Source organism: Lactuca virosa, chromosome 8 (assembly GCF_052849685.1).
Source record: "Lactuca virosa cultivar CGN04683 chromosome 8, Lactuca_virosa_CGN04683_v6, whole genome shotgun sequence".
NCBI lineage: Eukaryota > Viridiplantae > Streptophyta > Magnoliopsida > Asterales > Asteraceae > Lactuca > Lactuca virosa.
This window is the reverse complement of record NC_136433.1, coordinates 127,227,692-127,247,555: the sequence shown is the minus strand read 5'-3', so window position 1 is coordinate 127,247,555 and position 19,864 is coordinate 127,227,692.

The window sequence follows — 19,864 nt, the reverse complement described above, 5'->3', positions numbered from 1 at the left end:
AGTTAAATATGTTGTGATTAATCCCTATCAAAATTCATGGTGATGAATCCCTAGCAAAATCTGTGGTGTTGAATCCTAAACAAAATCTGTTGTGATGAATCCCTAGCTAAATCTGTGGTGATGAATCCCTAGCAAAATCTGTGGTGATGAATCCATAATAAATTATGTAGGAATATTTTCATTGCAAAGCTAGATATCTACGGATGGATAATTAATTTACAAATAAAACCCGAATTAGTTTGTACTAGTATATAAAAACCAAAATAACAAAAAATCAAATAACATTTATATCATTAAGTAAAACAATAAATATCTATTACATCGAAAATAAAAAGTGGCTAATCTCAAATAAATACTTTGCAATAAACAAATTAACAATTTATGATTTTTGTAGTTGTTGAAAACCATTAATAACAACCATTGTCGATTGTAGTTGTTTATTAAGCTGCTCTATTCTTATGTTGTGTTGGTCATCTTTGGCCTTCATTGTCTCCTTAAGTTCTTCATTTTGCTCTTTTTGTTGATTAACAAGCTCCCTCAATTCTTCCAATTCAACATTTTCTTCCGGAATGTAATTAGATACTTTCTTTGTACCGTTAATCATGGGAACAGCCTTTGAATATGAGCCAAATCCATACAGTCTTCTTTTCTTGTCATGACCACCAACAACATCATATTATATTAGGTCATCCAGAACTTCTTCACCTACAACTTCCAATTCTTTCTTTTTGCCGCTTTACTTTCCCAAGCTTTCCTTACTTGTTTGTCTTTTGATTCATCCCAACAACACTTTTTCTATACTTAAAAATATACACATAAGTTTAAATGTAAATGTTTACCAAAGAATAATTTAAAACATATAATTAACTACCTCGAACTCCTCCCAATATAATTCCCGCATTTTATTGCTTACTTTTCCCCAAGTGTACCCTTCTACATCTACTATTTGAACGAAGGATTTACTACTGTAGGTAGCAAAAGGGCCTGGTGGTAGGAGCATGCAAATAATATGATAGTTTTAGTTTTGAATTCATATGTATGTGTAGACCAGAAGGTTATATATTGAAAAACTTGTGTTGGATATGATTGGTAACTCACAATAAGGTAACTCACCCTAATATGCAGGCTTAACGTGTGTAGTTTTTTTTTTGAAAGAGATTAACGTGTGTAGGTTGGAGGGAAAGGAATTGTGAAATTTTTTTGGATCTCCACTAATGAAAAATTCAAATTGTTCAAATAGAAATTAGTGTTAATTATTTAGTAATTCAAAATTTTTATAGTAGTTCTAGCGAGATAGAAAGGGAATGTGAATAAAGAACAAAAGGTAACAAGGTGTTCATACCATAACGACGGATATGCCATCATTAAATTAGAAATTATCAAAATAAAATTAATTTAAAATTATAAATGAGAACTAAACAATATTAAAAAATATAGGTAGATAAAATGTAAATTTTTATGTTGCTATGATTGAAACAAAATTTATATATAAAAGAGGTATTTTGAGCATAAAAAAATAAATATTGAAAGATACAACCCATTGATGACGTACAAGTGACAATGGGTTAGGGTTCACTGGTCATGGGTCATGTGCATTGGGCGGTAGTGGCTTATAGTGCCATGTTAAGACCCATTGATGACGTATGGGTCATGGGTCATGTGCCATGCTAAGACCTATGTATGACATATAGACCATGGGTCATGTGTATTGGGTGGTAATAGTGTCATGTTAAGACTCATGGATGACATTTGGGTCCTGGGTCATATAAATTGGGTGGTAGTGGCTTATAGTGTCATGTGAAGACCCATGGATGACATATGGGTCATGAGTCATGTACATTGGGTGGTAATAGTATCATGTTAAGACCCATGGATGACATATGGGTCATGGGTCATGTGTATTGGGTGGTAGTGGCTTATAGTGTCATGTTAAGACCCACGAAAGACATATGGGTCATGGGTCATGTGCATTGGGTGGTAGTGGCTTATAGTGTTATGTTATGACCCACATATGACATATGGATCATGGGTCATGTGCATTGGGTGGTAATAGTTCCATGTTAAGACCCATGGATGACATATGGGTCATGGGTCATGTGCATTGGGTGGTAGTGCCTTATAGTGTCATGGTAAGACCCAAGGATGACATATGGGTTATGGGTCATGTGCATTGGGTGGTAGTGGCTAATAGTGTCATGTTAAGAGACCCATGGATGACATATACATCATAGGTCATGTACCTTAGGTGGTAGTGTCTTATGGTTTCATGTTAAGACCCATGGATGACATATGGGTCATTGGTCATGTGCATTAGGTGGTAATGGCTTATAGTGTTATGTTAAGAACAGTGGATGACATATGGGTCATGGGTCATGTGTCTTGGGTGATAGTGGCTTATATTATCATGTTAAGAGACCCATGGATGACATATGCGTCATAGGTCATGCGTATTGGGTGGTAGTGTCTTAATGTAGTTACACTTAAACCCTAACCCATGTAACTTAATACCGCTATCCTTAAACCATAACACATTTGACTTAATGGCATTACCCTTAAACCCTAACTTATATAACTTATCCATAAAACCTAGCCCATATGACTTAATGACATTACCCTTAAACCCTAACCCATTTGAATTAATTCCATAACCATTAATTCGTAGCCCATATGACTTAATGTCATTACCTTTAAAACCTAACCCATATGAATTAATGTCATAACCCTTAAACCCTAGCCCATATGAATTAATGTCATTACCCTTAAGCCTTAACCCATATGACTTAATGTTATAACCCTTAAATCCTAGCCCACGTGACTTAATGCCATTACCGTTAAACCCTAACCCATATAACTTAATGCCCTAAACCTTAAAACCTAGCTCATATGACTTAATGCCATAACCCTTAAACTGTAGCCCATATGAATTAATGCTATAACCCTTAAACCCTAGCCTATATGACGTAAAGCCATTACCCTTAAACCATAACCCATTTGACTTTCAAAAAATTTCTCTAAGTTTTATTCGAAAGGGTTTTTTTTTCTTAAAACAATTAATCACTACTAAAACCATCTTAATTTATATATATATATATATATATATATATATATATATATATATATATATATATATATATATATATATATATATACTAGTAGTGTACCCGCGCGATGCGGCGACGGATAATAATTTTTTCGGGGAGTTGTTTCTTTTCGATGATTATTTTCTTTTTGGCATGTTGTTTCGTATCAACGATTACGCTCTTTTAGGCACATTGTTTTGTTTCAGATATTACGTTCTTTTTGTCGATTATGCTCGTTTAGCGCGTTGTTTCGTTTCGGCGATTACATTTTTTTCGCCAAGCTGTTTCATCCATCTATTTTTTCTATTTCTCATTAGTTTCTTCCAAGTGAATAATGGTATGAGTTTCTATTCGACTCATTCTGCATCGCCTATGGCTGAGGTAAAATATTTTCTATGACAATATATTATTTAAATGGATAATGGGTCAAACAATATATTATTACCACTTGCTCGATTCATTCCGCATCGACTACGATTTAGAAAAGCGTCTATACTTTTTTTGTGTTTAGTATGAAATTGATCAGATTTTGGTCTTATCTAAAATTTTGGGTTTTATTTTAGATTGCATTGGGTTAAACCAAATGGTAATTTATGTTTACACTCATTTGTTGTTGTAATTAAATCATATGGTGACTTTACGGTCATTTGTTGTTGTAATCATCAAGTGATGTTCACCATTATTTTTGGTTGACAATTTAGTTTATTTCAGATATAGTGCCGTAGGTAAGAAATTAAATAAATATAAATCATCTATTTATGTTTTACAAAATTTTCTAAGTCAAGATACATGCATATTTTAGTACAAAACTTTCATAATTGTCGACTTTTATAGTACACTAAAGACGTAATTTCTCATATTAAATTTTCGGTTATACTTTTTGTTTAAAAGTTTATTACTAACTTAATATTTTTAATATATTATAACTTACATTATTTATTTATGATAATAAAAAAAAAGTTTAGTACACTTGCAGAAAGTGAAAGCAAAGACAAAGATTAGATTTAAAAAAAAAACTGACAATTAACGAAGTGAAAATGTTTTTTAAAATCTGTCTTCCTCAAAAAACATCTTCAAACCCTAATTTAACGACCAAAATCCATTAACCCAAGTCATCATACACATGAATAATCCCAAATAATGTGATTATTCTTCCATTCTCGTAGTATGTGGGTACAAACAATCAAAGTATGAAGTACATGTATATTTATAAATAATTACCCATGCTCAAACATTATGTAGAATAATATGGATTATAACCAAGACTACTTAGCTAGACATGAAAGCTTTAAATAATTGACCAATTACAAACATAAAAAGTAATATGGATTCCTACATATGGAACTAGAAAAACTAAAATTAAACATGTCACGAGGTTAATTTCTTTCATATTACTTTGATCACTGAACTTTTATATAATAATAATGACTATCTGAAAAAAATTTATGGTTCAAAGCATTTGAGAAGATTCATGTTTGAATAACCCAGACGACCAATTCATCATTGTTCAGAAAAATGATTTTTTATACATTTCAAACAATACCTAATCACAAATAGATTGATGGTTTAAATGAACTTAATATTTGATAATGTTATATAAACTCCAGCAAAGATCTTTAATATTATTCTACTTTGACATATAATGTTACTCTAGTTCATTGTGTTTTGCCAAAATCAAATTAAGAACAACTTTTTCCTCTTCCATTTCCATCACAGGTGACAGAGTCCAATCCACACATACGTTTTAAGCATCCCTGTAACATCAAGGAAATACAAAACTAACTATATTTACAATAAATTATTACCGACAAAAAAAAGATCAAATAGTTTCTTCTATAACATAATAAACCATGTGATTGTTTATAGATTTGGGTTTCATTCTCATTATAAACAAATAAAAAAAATTGAACCTGAGATCTATAGAAAAAAAATTGAACCTGTTTCAAGTAAAACAGATTACTTAGGGTTAGGGTTAGAAATTAAAAAGCTAAAAATAAATTGAACTATATTGAAGACTCAAAAAAACATCCAATAGTTTCTTCTAATAAATAATAAATCATGTGATTGTTTATAGATTTAGGTTTCGTTCTCATTATAAACAAAAAAAAATCAAACCTGAGATTTGTAGCGAAAATTTAACATGTTTCAAGCAAAACAAATGACTTAGGTTTAGAAATTAAAAAGCTAAAATAAATTGAACTACATTGAAGACTCGCAAAATAGGATAAAAGACTTCAATGTGTAGCTTAAATCTAACTCCAATGTATACATGAAGTAGAAAAAAGGAACATCATATGTATTCCAATTCGTTAAGATTAAATAACCTAAAACATATTTACCCAAAGTCTGGACTTCAATCCTACTTGAGCACACATGTAATAGTCAATATTTCTTGGGAAGCCCCTTTTCTGCTATTGTCTTCAAGATGCATATAGACACAAGATGAAAAAAAATTACCTAAAAACATCATATGTTGTAATTTCTTTTGTGGAGGCCCGAAGGAACAAATTCAGCAAGAAGTCGCATATAGGAAGCAGCGACAGTGGGTCAGATTGTCAATGAGAGAAGCAAGCGGTCGTTTATTGTTTAGGGTTTCCAGGTGTGAGAATCGATGGAGAGAAGGGGGATTGCAGAATTCATATACTACGACAAAGGAGATAAATGGGCCGATCTGTGTGCTTTCATCATACACCGTTTGATGATTGTAGCGGATCAACGACTGGTAAACGAAGATGACGATCCGTGTGAAATTTTTTTTACCCGTGTTTTGTTTTTAGCCACAATTACCATACTCAAACATTGATTGGTTTAAACCTATTTATTTGGATCACCACATAATTAATCTAAACCATTGAATTAAAATCTAAAGGCTCAAAATCAGTCTCCTTAATTTTTAAGACAATAGTCTTCAAATTCTTAGGGCCCACATAGATAAATGCATTATAAGATGGTATATATATATATATATATATATATATATATATATATATATATATATTATTTGGCATATATAAAATTTTAATACTAAAAACGAGTTTACCATAAATTTTTTTTTACCTAGATTGGAAAGGAATAGATCAATTGCACCGGTTGTGTTTTAAAAGAGGTTGTATTTTTTGAATTATGAGTTTTGAAAAAACTACCCTTACTAATCAAATATGAGGAACTGTATGTATAAGGGTAATTAGGTCATTTTGTAGTTTACATCTTCTACGCGCCATAACTTTTCCGACGAATAATGTCTTCTCCAGTTCTTCAGGCTATTTCAAACACTTGCAATCATCCCCAACTTCAAAATTCCGACACTAAACAAAAAACCCTAAAATTGTTGATAGAGACAAGATTATGGAACCTAGTATTTCTTCGAAGACGTGAACAAGAAACTAAAGAAAAACGTTAATTGATATGCCATTGGAAACGATCAAGAAGATAATAGTCACATTGGGGAAAATTTCAGCAGTCGACGCTTTCAAGAGAAAGGTTGTGTAAGTTTCATTTTCAATCCTTCTATTAAACGTGTATATTTTATTTGTTCTTATAGTTAGGGGCCAATTTTGTGCATCAATTATAGTTGCAAAATCTTGAAATAGGTAGGAAAAACGGAAGAAATATATAAACAGATGGATATAGGTGGATTGCATTTTCGTCGTTGGTCTGTTGATAAAGAGGAAGTCGTCAACAAATGCAAAGAGTTAGAAACCCAAACATTTTGTTCAGGAATGCAACGGTACTATGTTTTATGCATAGTATTATACAATTTGTTTCCTGTTTTGCATTAGTTTAAATTGAAATTGTATGTTTAATGTTTTTCAGGCGAAGTTAGTTTTATGGAAGATGATGAAGGGAAAAAGATGCTTGAAGAAGCATCTGCAGTGGGACAATTGTATGCAACATTTGTCCTTAGAATGTTGATGATGGCAGAAGGCAGACAAAGGAAGCAGGAAGCTTTGGACCCGTTGAACGATGCCTACCGTAGAACAAAAAGAACTTGGAATCTTAGAGAAACCTGTTCGAAGGTTCATCACCACTTGAATAGGGACGGGAGAAAAAATGTAGACTTCCATGGATTCTATAGTACTTGTGTAATGCATAGTTCTATGCTTAGTGTATCAGGGTCTTTTGTGTATGGATACAAATGGGTGTTCAGGTGTGAAATTTGTTTGTGGGAAGCTTGTTTCGTTAGGTTTACTAGGGAGTTTAGGAACAATTATGAATAGTCTGTTGATGGGTGGTTAATATTATGACAATTAATGATATGTACACTCTTTTGGTTTAATATATGAATGTAAAGTAATTTACTTGAAAAGTAGTTTGTTGATCTTGTTATTTGATTAGTAGTTACTTGATGTTTTACTTGATGCTTGTTTCATTAATTATGATGATTAATGATGAATAACTCAATGGTACCCTCTAATTATATAAGTAGTAACTTGATGTTGTTATCATTGTGAAAGCTCACTCCAATCAAATTTATCAAATGTTGTGTTGTTAAGATTTATGTTATAATGCACCATTATTATAATGACAAATATGTTGTGTTAGAAAGATTTATGTTATAATGCATTATTATTACTATCACGTTTTCGTGTGGAGAAAATGGGGTTGTGTAAGGGGATCATGTGGAAATTTATAATAAATTTTTTATAATTTGTACGGGTTATGGCATTACGTCAAATGGGTTAGGGTTTAAGGGTAATGGCATTAAGTCACATGAGTTAGGGTTTAAGGGTAAGTCATATGGGTTAGGGTTTAAGGGTAATGACATTAAGTCATATGGGTTAGGGTTAAGGGTAATACATTAAGTCGTATAGGTTAGAGTTTAAGGGTAATGGCATTAAGTCATATGGGTTAGGGTTTAAGGGTAATGACATTAAGTCATATGGATTAGGGTTTAAGGGTAATGACATTAGGTCATGAGGGTTAGGGTTTAAGGGTAATGGCATTAAGTCATATGGGTTAGGGTTTAAGGGTAATGATATTAAGTCATATGGGTTAAGGTTTCAGGGTTATGACATTAAGTCATAATGTTAAGTTAAGACCCACAAATGACATATGGGGCATGGATCATGTATTATTTAATTATAAAAATTATTAAAAAACTAATTTAATACAAATATTTTTGTAAATTAATGATCAATATGTTATGATCATATATATATATATATATATATATATATATATATATATATATATATTTATATATATATATATATATATATATATATATATATACATATATATTTATATATATATATATATATATATATATATATATATATATATATATATATCTTCATATATAAATTTTTAATACTAAAATGAATTTACTATTTTCAAAATCATAAGTTTAGAGATATTTATCATACCATTTAACAGTATTGTACATTTTCCAAATATAGAAGAACATGAGATAAATGTTAGTGAATATTACTTGTTTAATAATTAAAATTATCTAGTAACAAGTCAAATGATGAAACAAGACATTAGAGAACATAAAATAAATCCCTATTTGAGTTGATTTGTTTTGACAAAAATATCGTTTGTAATCCAACATTAATCGTTGTATTTAAGAGCGCAATTATGTCGTTTTCACCTTAATTAATGGGTTTTTGATAATGCATAGATCACTTGCACCGATTGTGTGTTCAGATAGGTTATTTTTTTAATAATGTGTTTTGAAAAAACACCCTCACTCATCATATATGAGGTATTATTTCAAAGGCAATTAGGTCATTTTGCATTGTACACCTTTTAGGCGCCATGATGTTTCCTATGTCACCATGTCGTTTCACTTCTTCAGGCCATTTTGATCGTGTGCAATCTTCCTCATGATTAAACTTCCCATGCTCAATAAAAATTCTAAAATCCTTGATAGAGAATCATTATCACAATCGATTTTCGCCAAGATTATTGAAGCCAGTAGTTCTTCCGTGATCATTGCATCAAAGTAAGGTTTTCTTCTTCCCCTATTAGTTGAATCACTGTTTCCCCAGTTTTTTCTTAAAAATGATATAAACTTATGCAATGTGTATTTTTTTAGTAGAATGTCGAATACAAGAGTGTATATTTCATTGGATGATCTTCCTGTAGAGATTCTGAGTCACATTATTGCAACGATAGGGTCTGATTCTGCTAAAGACATTATGTATGCAAGAGTTTGGTAATTCTCATAAACATTAACTTATTAATGTATAACTTGATATTAACTATAAATTTCAATTTCTGAAGTTCCAAAAAGTTGAATGAAGTGGGTAAAAGGAAGTGATCTGTTTAAAAGAGTATCCCTTGAAGAGTTTCCTGTTAGTGATGGTTTGGGTTCCAAAATTCTGAAGGTTGAAGCATTTATATATGAATGTGCAAATCATAAAAACACATAATCAATGTATAGAAAAGGAGTGGTATGTTTAGTTTGAGTAATTTTATATATTTCAAGTTAATTTATTTTTAGTGTAGTTGGCTTAATTATATTGTTATTCCGTTAATAGGAAGAGTACTTCTGTAAGGTTAATTTTGATTTAGGATTGAAGTTGCTGACTGATGTCAGAGATGATGGTCATCAAGATGCTAATTATTTGCTTGGGATGATCTACATATGAAAAGGTTTTCATGAATGTGATCAAGGTATGTATAGTATGTACATTACATTTTGTTTATAGTTATTATATGTTTATAGTTTGTACAATGGATTGAAAGTTGTTTTAATGTGTAGTTGTAGGTTTGGGTAGACTTGATGTGTACTTAAGTGAGATTTCTCCCAATTATGTAGAGTATGATGACTGTGTTGAGAGTGCCAAAGAATTGTTGCGTAATATACATGTTCATAGACATACAATGGATAACATCACCTTCCAACATGAAAAGGAAGATCATTCGATCGAAGGGGCACTTCTGCCATTTATAGAAGTTGATGACCCATATAAGTAATGCAAAGCTTGTCTTTGGTACAAAGAGTATGGTAAATTTTGTAGATTTATTAAGTATGCTTAATAATGGATAATGGCTTGTAAATGTTGTGATTACTCTTTTTTTTTGTTTGGTTTTTTTGTGGATGAGGGGTTGTCGACGGTTACCTCATACAATCTTTGTTTGAAATTGTGTTATGCAATTCTCAATTTCAATTAAATCTTTATACAAATATTCTATGCCATTATCAAATCATCAAACTGATTCACTTGTACAAACAAGAAAAGTGTCAAGATTGATTAATTAGTCGGTCAACTTGTGAAGCGAATTATAGTAAAGATACATTTGCAATATTTATATTGAAAATATGTGATTATTTCAAATCCCATCTATCAAATCGAAGCCATATTAATGAACATAATGTTGTGTTCTTTGAATATATATTGTACATATTTAACATCAAGAACAACACCAATAGAACATGGATGTGTGAAAGAAAAGATGATTGCGGTTGTGTCTCTTCTATTTTCATACAAGGAGTGAAAATTTCATAGACTTTGCTGCCAGTAAAGTAAGGTATATGGACGAAGATAGAATCAAATGTCCATGCATCAAATGTCATAACATACCATTTCTTCAGCCTGATTTTGTAAAACATTATTTGTACAAGTCAAGTTTTGTTCTAAATTATCGATTTTGGGATAAACATGGCAAAATATCCATTGATGGCAATACTTATTTAAGGGTGGATGATTCATACACTACTTCAAATGAAGATCATGAATATAGTTATAAAGAAATGGTTATAGATGAAATGGCTCCTGATTTTATTACTAGTAATCCTGAGGAGGAGCCAAATGCAAAAGATTTTTTTTTGATATGTTAGAGACAAATGATAAAGAGTTGTGGTTTGATGTAAAAAGGTCACACAGTTGTCTGCTGTAGCTAGACTATTGAATATAAAATCAGAGTATCGCAAACCAGAACAATGTTATGATGCTATCTGCCAATTGATGAATGATGGGTTACTGGAGGAGAATAATATGGTCGACAGTTTATATGAGATAAAAAAATTAATACAATCACTATGTTTGACTATGGAGGTGATTGACTGCTGCAGGTCTAGAAGTATGATATTGGAGAAGAGACAAAGAGTGTTATCGATGCAAATTCGGAATGCTGATAGGTACAAACTGTCAAAAAAAATTTCCACACACTCATGTGTACCCTTTAGTCAGAAGCAACCTTTCGCACAAATAAGTAAGTTTTACTTCTGTAATTAGTCTTGTAATCACATGTGATTGATTAATGCTCAACAAGTATGCTGATGTGATTATGCTATTAATCACATGTGATTGATCAATGCTCAACAAGTATGCTTATGTAATTATTCTTCTAATCACATATGATTTTAATCACCTATTTACTAAAACACTTATGAGTGTAACAAATGTTTACAATAGATTATAATTACATGTGATTAAAGCAAATTGTTGATTGATTATGTTTATAATCAAATGTGATTATTTACTTGATATTTTATAATATTTATTTGTAAAATGTGATTATTACAACTATTTGTGGAATTTTTTAAAAGCTAGAATTTCAGGAAAATATTCAATAAGCTTGTTTTCGACGTGTATATGAAGCCTGATGTTTTTGAGAAGAATTGGGAACTATTTATGAAAGAATTAAAACTTGAAAAGAAGAGATAGTTCAAAGATAGTTTTGAAAATAGGGAACCGTGGATACTTGCATATTTTAAAGATGTTCCAAGTTGTGGGTTGATAAAGACAACATCAAAGTCTGAGAGTGTGAATTCTTTTTTCAATGCATATTCCCAAAGTGAAAATTTCCTTCTAAAGTTGATGATGAATGATGATAATGCTAATCAAAAACAACAAAAATCACAACGTGAACTTGATCATAAAACAAAGGGGGCACATCATATTTGGAAGTCACCACGTATGATAGAAGAACATGCAGCAGAGGTCTATACAAGCAAAGTATTTTTTGAAGTTAAAAAATAGATGTTTAAAAGAGCATGGTATTGTGATGTTAAAGATTTAAGCTAGGGAGATGTATGAGAACTTTCTAAAGTTATCCATAAGAACCGGAAAGACGAATTAAAATCAATGAATAAGATATTTTTTTATTCATGTGATTTTTATATTATGATAGTGTTGTAATCATATGTTATTTTTTATAATTAATATAATTTTGTAATATTAATATGTATAATCATATGTGATTATAATTTGCTCATGCTAATCACGTGTGATTAAATATGTTTGTATATTTAAAAGATGATAATTACATGTGATTAAAGGAGAGTTTGGATTGTTTATGTGTATAGTCATATGTGATTGTTGAAGAAAATATATTTTGTGTATATGATAGATGATAATCACATCTGATTAAAGAAAATTGTGGGATGTTTATGTGTCTAATCATATGTGATTGATCTATAATCATATGTGCTTTTTGTATTGTTACAGGTGGAACTAAATTTGCTGAAAAAGAAGTCAAATGCACTTGTGGACATTTTAATTATTTCGGTATACTATGCAAACATGCTTTTAGAGTATTCATTAACATATTTTTTAAGGAAATACCATAACAATATATTCTTAGGCGATAAGGAAAGGATGTGATATCTTCTAATTATTAGCTAACTAGAGACCGGTTTGATGAAGAGAATGTAGATGTTACAAAACTACTTAATGAAGTATTCTATAATACCGATATTGCTTTAGATATAATTAGAGATGATAAGGAGAAGCTAGCCTCTTTGGCTAAAAAAACACAACTTTTATTGAAGGATTGAAGAGCAATTCTTCATGCGAATAGTCGATTAAAAATTATGATGTGGTTAAGAATCTTTTTGGTGTGACTATTCCAGAGGATATTGAGATTCAAGTTCCAAATATTCAACATAATAAAGGATCTCGAAAGAAAAGACTTGTTGGTGAAATTGAAAATGAGATTATCAAATCATAAAAGAATACCATAATATGCTCAGGATGTGGTAAAAGAGAACCACACAATATTCGTCATGCCCGAAGAGATTTTATGTTGAAAAATGATGGCTAAGTAGACATATTCATTTTTTTACAAAATTTATTTTGTAATAATTTGTTTTTTCAATAAAGTTTAGATATAGGTCATATGTGATTATTAGTTTAATATTATCATCTCACTGTTTCAGTGATGTTATAAAAATTGATTTTGTTGTTCAAGTTTTTAATCATATAATGTTCATAACAGATGATAATCTCATGTGATTATACAAAAGTGTGGGTTGTTTATGTGTATAATCATATATGATTTGATGTATAAAAGATGTTTAGGTGTCTAATCACATGTGATTGAATTATACCATTGTTATGTTTCTCTTTGGATTTCAATTGACTCTTTCCCAGTCAACTTTTTTGCTTTTGGTTTAGGCTTCTTTGTTATTGAATCTCTTTGTGTAAAAAAGATTATTCTTGTAATCACATGTGATTCAATTCATGCATAAAAAAGTATACTTATAATCACATGTGATTTTCTAATATAGTACAAATATGGTTGTGTTATAATATAATTGTGAATAAGAATTTGCAATCACATGTGATTAAATGAGATTTTTGAATTAATGGATAAAAGATTATGCTTGTAATCATATGTGATTTGTTTCTATATAAGTGTGAATAAGAATTTCTAATGACATGTGATTATAAGATAAAATAAAAGAGATCTTTGAATTCAAGCATAAAAGATTATGATTATAATCACATGCGATTATGGAAATCATATGTGATTACATTCATAATCAGATGGTATTGTACAAAGAACAAGACATTTTATAATTATAAGAAATATCAAAATCATATGTGATTAAACTGAAACATTGTCTGCACATTAATCAACTATTAAACACGAAAACTAGACATTGTATTAGTAAAGTAATAAGCAAATTATCCAGATGAAGATCATTACCTCCATAAACATATCTACCATATCATATCTATCTTGAAACATCCTTATACAAACATATTCACTAACATCCACATCCATCTTCGAACATGCTTATACAAACATATCCATTAATATCCACATCCATCTTTAAAACATCCTTATATAAACATTGGGGAAATGACACATATGTCCTACAAAATTTCTACGATTGGTCCATTAAGTACCTAAACTATTTTTATGTCTTCATGAGGGAACAAATTCATTTTTTCGGGTCAATTACGTCCTTTTGGACAAAACGAAGGGGTCATCTGGTTACCCGTTTTCCACGTAGACATTTGTTGACCAATTACCCCTTAACATACATTGAATTTAAATGTACAACCCTACGAAGCACCTCCTAATAAATCCAGTACTATTCATCTTCTTCCCCACCCTAAACCCACCTTATAACTCCATAACCAACCCACTACTCACAACTAGTTCATCACCTTTGGTTGCAGATTACTTCATTATGAATTTGATTCTTCTTACATTTGGCACTCCAAAATTGGATCCATGCAATGTCAGAAAACCACCTTGTCTCCATCACATCTGAATCCAATAATCACATTCAGATGGTTGTTTCACATGTCTTTCCTCAAACCAGTCATCGAGTCTATAAATGGAGCATACTTAGAGAAACCCAACATAAAATCTATCATATTTACCAAACAAGACCTTCATTCGATAAAGATTTTTGGAATTGCATTCATGAAACACAGAAAGTAGAAGAGTTTGAATATTTTTGGCAAGATCTTCTTAAAAAATACTCCCTGATAAACAATGAATGGCCTCAATCAATCTATAATTCACATCATCAATGGCTTCCTTTTTACCCTCAAGACATGTGTTTCGAAGAATTATACATGAAAATCCCTGAACAAACCCTAAATTTGTTCTTCGGTGGCTGCATGGACTCCATAACTTGAATACAATTTGTAATCAAACAATACGAAGCCGCAATATCATATTGGAATGAGATGAAATTAAAGGAAGATTTTGATACAACAAGTATAATGCTACTACTTACCACCCCAACTCCCATGAAAAAAAAGTTGCAATATATTTACACCAAAAGGGCATTTCTGAAATTTCAAGAGGAACTAGATGAGACCCTTGCAAATCCTACAACTAAACTTGAAGATAATCGGGATTTCACAAAATTTCGGGTGGCAAAGTTTAGGGAATAACATAAATGTCAAAAGGGTATATTGTGAGGTTTAAGGCATTTGAAATGAAAGCTAATTGTAGTTTCCATATGTTTGAATTTTTAGGCATTATTTGTCGACAAGTTTTATTGGTTTTTAGAGAAAAAAATGTTCTTACACTTCCTTCTCAGTATATTTTGAAGAGATGAACAAAGGATGCTAAGAGAGGTGGTGAAATTATAGTATATGGTCAAGAATTACCGAATGATGTGGAAAATATTGTGAATGTGGCAAGCAAACCGGTTAAAACAAGCCTAAGGGACTAAATAGACAAGTTGCCCATGAGTTCGTTCCCTCATAAAGCCACAAAAATAGTTTAGGGACTAAATGGACCAACCCTAGAAAGTTCGTAGGGAATTCGTGTCAATTCCCCTATAAACATATCCACTAACATCCTCACCTACACAAACATACCTCTATATCACCTCCATATTCAAAGATCCACCTTATCACAATAATATCTCAAATGCACATATTCAAACAACAAAATCCTTCATTCCTGGTTACTAAACAACGTCCTTCAATATTTGTTGGATTTTATTACAAGCCATTTTTGCATCATTTAGCCGTTTTTCTTTATCTTCTTTGTTGTATTGATGTACAAAATCCAAGATATCATCCTTCAAATAATTAATTTCAGACATGATGATTGTGTAAATGATGGATTTTATAGGTTACAGTAAACATATTTGCATAGCGGAATTAATCACATAATCTAATTATGAGCACATGTAACCTATAGATCTCTGTCCTTAAACATAATCATAACATATTATTAAAACTACTAGAAACCCTAGGTATACTCGAAATTCACTAGAGTGATCACATACCTTTGTGTTATAATCATATATAGCACCTTTGAATCCTCACTTGATCTTTAGAAAGCTAGCACAAAAATTATGGCTGCCTCTAATGGTTCATACCCAAACCATATAAACTAGAAGATGATGTAGAGAGAGAGGAGAGATGTGGAATTTTTGGCCAATGCTTCACCAAGGAATAGATGGCCGAAAATGTAACCCTAAGGGGTCTTTATATAGCTGCAAGATACCCGAGATAAACCCTAATTTGAATAATAAAATAATCCATTTTAATCCTTATTTAAATTAATTTCCTTTTATACATTTGGAGGCTTCCAGAACTCCAGGAGGAGCTCTCAAATCCGTCAAATCAAGGAGGGTTCTAGAATCCCTCGTTTTCTCAACTTTTAAGCAATTACAACTCAAACCCTTAACTTGTAATTTATTATAAATAACCCATAATTAATTTCTAGTTAATTCTTATCAATTCTAAATTAAATACAACTAATTTCTAATTACTTTATTAACCAAAAAAATAAAGTAACAAGTTATTTACTCTCTTATTTAATATCATTCCTAATTGTTTCTGGATGTAAGGACAACCCAAAAAGGACTTAGTTATTATTCACAAGAATGTACAAATTTAGTTAAGACCTTAAACACCATAATCCAATAGTCTCCCACTTGGATAATTTGTTAACTACAATTGAAAATATAGTCTTTAAATAACCAACAAAGTGTGTTTTCCAAAGCCATTGCCAAACTCTAATTACATCAAACATTGGCCTTAAGATAAGTAACCAATTATTCCTTTGTTCTACAAGATATTATATGAGAAATAGACATGGATGTAATCAATCTCATAGCCCAAACTTTTGTTTCTCGATCCGATACGTGATGAATTTATCAGACTACGAATTAAACACATAAATTTAGTCCAGGATGGCCTAGCACTATAATGTCAACATCAAATCATCGAGGGGCCCAAAGATATCGCTTTTTTCCTTTTAAAGGAAAAAGGAACGAAGAAGCTTTGACTATATAATTATAACACTTACTCATCATGGCATACATAGAACTATGTTTTATAACATCAAGTTACGGATGCGTTTACATAAAACCACTGTATACCATACGTGCAAAATATAACTTATATATCTTTGTTTGAAGAATATAAGGTACGATCGTCTTAGAATTACTCATGATTGAATCCATGAAGTAATCTCTAAGCGTAGTTTTAAACAATGCATCAAATCTCTAGTTTAAGCACTCATGAGTATAGCAGCAATCTGTATGCCATGTCCAATCTTCACGAACAATCTACTAACACTCCATGACAGTCTTAAATCAACATTCACTCCCTAAAAGTATGACTGACCATGGTATTTTGAATAATTTAATACCCAGGAAGAAAACATGCAAAAAATGAAACACAAAGTAAATTGATTGAAGAAGGTAGTACACATACATATAAATAAATTCTCTTTTATTTATTCACCAAAAACCATTACAATTTATTTGTTTAATTGTTTCAACGTATCACTTAACTACTAAAACTAAGATCTTTTCTCAGTCCTATGCTCTTAGCATGCTCAAAGTGTTTGAACTTGCTCAATCCCTTCGTAAAAGGATCAGTAGAGTTATCCTCTGATGGTACTCTTTTCACCAAGAGATGACTATCTTCAACTCTATGTTGGATATTATGTTATTTCCTTTCAATACGCTTCTATCTCCCATTATCTTTAGGATCTTTTGTTAAAGAAACCGCACCTTCATTCTCATAGAAAATTTCCATGGGTTCCTCGATGGTCAGGACAACTCAGAGATCTCTGATGAAATTCTTCAACCAAGCTGCTTCATTAGTCGTCTCGCTTGTTGTAGTGTTCTTTTATTCAAAATTAGAATCAGCCATCGTTTTCTGCTTAGAACTCTTCCAAGTTACCGTTCCACCATTTAACATGAATACCCAATGAGATTGCGAACAATAATTGTCTCTATCTGTTTGAAAAATGGCATCATTGTAACCACTCACTCTTAATCCATATTTGCCACCAAGAACTAGGAACATTTCTTTTGTTTTTTCGCAAATATTTTAGAATGTTTTTAACTGCTATCCAATGGGCTCGCCCAGGATTATCCTGAAAGCAACTAACCATGCTTATAGCATAAGATACATCAGGGTGAGTACAGGTCATAGTATACATGCTCGATCTTATAGCCGAAGCATATGGGACTCGACTCATATCATCTATTTCCTGCTCATTACTAGGACATTGAGTCTTACTCAATTTAAAAGTACGATGAATAGGTAAATCCCCTTTCTTGGAGTTCTCCATACTGAAACATTTCAATATTTTATCCAAGTAGGTACTCTGGCTAATTCCAATATAAAGTTTCTTTCTATCCCTATAAATTCTTATTCCAAGAATGTATGTTTCCTTTCGTCGATCCTTCATAGCAAAATATTTCCCAAGCCAAGACTTAACTTCTTGCAAGTTTGGAATAGTGTTTCCTATAAGGAGTATGGCATCACATATAAGACTAGAAAGGTGTTACAACACTCCTACTAGCTTTGACATATACGTAGCACTCATCTTTACTCCTAGAGAATCCAAAAACTTTGACTTTCTAATTGAAACAAAGATTCTAGCTACGAGATGCTTGTTTCAACCCATAGATGAATTTTTCAAGCTTGCACACCTTATTAGGATATTTGCCATGTTCAAAACCCTCTGGACGAGTCATGTAAACATCTTCAGTCAGTTTCCCATTAAGTAAATCGGTTTTAACATCCATTTGACATGCCTCATAATCATATAAGGCAGTTATGGAAAACATTATCCTAATCGACTTGATCTTATCTACTTGTGAGAAGGTCTCATCATAGTTAATCCCTTGGGTTTGAGTGAAGCCTTCGAAACCAGTCTAGATTTGAATGTATGTACATTCCCATCGATGAAGGTCTTCTTCTTGAACATCCATTTACAACCTACCGTCTTTCGACCAGGTATTTGATCAACCAACTTCTGCACTTGATTGTCATGCATGGACTGGATCTCTCTATACATTGCCTCTTTCCACTTTGCAGCCTCCGAGCCAACCATCACTTCCTTGTAAAAGAGGTTCATTCATAGTTAATAGTGTTATATTACTAATACATGTTTCATCATCCGAAGTTATGTAGAAACCATAAAATTCGGTTGGTGCGTTAACTCTACTGGATCGATGAAGAGGAAATGATTTGTCAGTTAGCAAAACAAGTGTTTCACCTTCAGGTTGAGCAGTAGTGTTACTTAAAGTTCCCTCATTGGTCGAGTCTTGAATTTACTTAAGATCAATTATGCTCCCACTATCCTCTTTAAATATGAGCTCTCCCCCCTCTCTCTCTCTCTCTCAAGACTCATCTTCGAGCTACAAAGACCATGTTCTCACATGGTCTATAAAACAAGTATCCAAAGGAAATTTATGGATATCCAATGAATATACACTTCTCAACTATGGGGTTCAGTTTATCAGGTCTCACATCTAACAAGGACCTCACAACCCAGAAGTTTATATGTGCGAGTGAGTTAGGTATCCTATTCCATATTTCATGAGGTATTTTCGAAACTTTATTGGTAGGAAGAAAATTATGGATATATGTGCCTGTTTCTAAAGCATACCCCCAAAATGTTATAGGAAGTGAAACTCAACTCATTAGGGAACAAAACATATCCAATACGGTTCAATTTGTCCTCTCATCCACATTCCTTAAGGTTGTAAAATCCGGTTTTCCAGGTATTAAATTCATGATTCCATTTTTGATATTTTGAGTTGGCTGCGGTGTGGTGGCAAGGATCACCACAGCATTGGAGCCAGCGTGAGGTCCGCACAT